This window comes from Agelaius phoeniceus, chromosome 8 (assembly GCF_051311805.1).
Source record: "Agelaius phoeniceus isolate bAgePho1 chromosome 8, bAgePho1.hap1, whole genome shotgun sequence".
In the NCBI taxonomy this organism is placed as follows: Eukaryota; Metazoa; Chordata; class Aves; order Passeriformes; family Icteridae; genus Agelaius; species Agelaius phoeniceus.
This window is the reverse complement of record NC_135272.1, coordinates 914,965-917,372: the sequence shown is the minus strand read 5'-3', so window position 1 is coordinate 917,372 and position 2,408 is coordinate 914,965.

The following is a 2,408-nucleotide window of genomic DNA, read 5'->3' as shown; positions in this document are numbered from 1 at the left end:
GGCGCTGATGGAATCCTTTCGTCTCACAAAAACTCAGGCAAGGGAAATCATTAGTGCTTGTCCAGATTGTCAACTCGTGCAACCACCTGCTTCGACAGGAGCAGTCAATCCACGAGGACTGCAAAGTCTTCAGCTGTGGCAAACAGATGTCACAAAATATCCATCATTTGGGAGACTCAAAAATGTTCATGTTTCAGTAGATACATTCTCAGGGGCAGTCTTTGCTTCAGCACATGCAGGGGAAACAGCAGAACATGCTTGTCGACATTTTTTACAAGCGTTTGCATCGTTAGGTGTGCCTCAAGAAATAAAAACAGATAATGGTCCAACATATACAGGCAGGGTGCTTGACAGATTCCTGAAAAGATGGGGTGTCAGACACACATTTGGCATTCCACATTCACCTACAGGTCAGGCAATCATTGAAAGAACACATCACACCCTGAAATCCCTTTTGGACAGGCAGAAAAGGGGGGAGCCAGAGGCGACACCACACATGAAGTTAAACAAAGCATTGTATGTGTTGAATTTTCTTAACAGTTCGTCTTCTGAACCCAATCCACCAATCGTGAGGCATTTTTTAAACAGCTCTCAGGCAAAACTAAGGGAAAATCCTTTGGTTTTGATCAGAAACCCAGAGACAGGACAAATAGAGGGTCCTTTCAAACTAATCACTTGGGGCAAGGGTTTCGCTTGTGTTTCCACAGGGCGAGGGCTGAAGTGGGTGTCAGCGTGGCACGTGAAGCCATTTCGAACAAGGGAGCAGGAGAGCACAGATCCCGGAAGCAGAGAAGCGAGCACACAGATGGAGGAAGAAACTCAAGTTGTGAACAACAACTCAGAAGGAGAACAAAAAGAATAAAAACTTTGGGGGTTTTTTTCCTTTGTGGCTTTGAGTGGGAGCATGAAAATGGTTTTTTATAAGGGTGAAGTCATGAGCTTCATGATGCTCATGCTTTCATCTGTTGCTTTAAGCAATGGAGCAAATCTACCTGTCAGTCAGCCAAAACAAAATGTTTGGGAAACGTTAGCCCAGGCAGCAAATTTAGAAAGTATCTGCCTGACACATTCGAAACCAGGGAAACCATTCACAGCATGCATGGTTGGGTTGCCAGTGGGCGAATGGCCAATTCCAGGGCATTCTCCAATGGAGATTTCACAGGTCATCAAAGATCCTGTGAATGAATGGTGTGCGTGGACACATCTTTTACCTGTGGTTTCTACCGAACCGCAGGAATTGGAAATTTTCGGGTCCACAACAATGGAGCTATGCATGAAATTTGAAAATTCGAATGTGTCAAGGACAAACAAAAGCATTGATGTCACACCAAATGTGATCACACACATCATGAATATTATAAGAACGCATCAGCTTGGTGCAATCACACTGTGACGACAGCCAAAGGATCAATCCAGGTCCCAGTGCAATTGCCACGTGGGTAGTTTTTAATTTGTGGGGACAGAATTTGGCACGGCATTCCTGCAAATGCCAAGGGAGGTCCATGCAGCATTGGGAGGATTTCAATATTGTCACCAGATTTGAAGGTATTAAGAGAACCAAAACACAAAGAAAAAAGGTCCTTGCAACATTACAGTGCAGACTGTGATGATGAAGTATACACCTGGGACAAGGCAAGGAGAATTGCGGCAGCAATTTTCTCACCTCAGACAGCGTCGGGGGTGGCCTAGACTCAACTGGACCACATGGGTTGTTGGTTGAGCAAGCATGCTCAATCAGTCTCTCTCGCTTTGAGTGACATGTTAAAAGACATAAGCAGTGTGAGAGAGGCAACTCTTCAAAATAGGGCAGCAATCGATTATCTATTGCTTGCTCATGGACATGGATGTGAAGAGTTTGAGGGAATGTGCTGCATGAATCTCTCGGATCATTCGAGATCAATTCATGAAAGCATTCAAAATATAAAAGACAGTATAAAGAAATTAGGCGAAATCACTGGGTCATGGATTGATGATGTGGCGGGATTTTTTGATCTTTGTCCCTTATGGAGAGGGTTTTTAAAAATGGGATTTTATATTTTAATAATACTCTTAGTCCTCATGCTCATCATCCCATGCATCTTTTTGTGTGTGAGATGTGTCATGAGTCAAGTTGCCAAAGAAGTCTTCTTGGTGCAAACAGAAGGGGGAGATGTGGGATCTCAGCACATCGTTCCCGATGTCCAGAGATGCCAGGAGAACCCTTGGGGGGTCTTGAAAATCCTGGAATGTTGCCAAGAGTGTTTGGTGGCTTGATTTTGATCCATCCACAGAAGTAACAAGAGTTTGAGGACAAGAGAATCACTTTAGAGTAAAAGGTGTAAAAGAGACACATTTAGAGGGTGAAATATAGACTTTAAGGTTTTTGGTACAGGGGGGTTATGGAGACACGATGGAGGGATCAGGGCGTG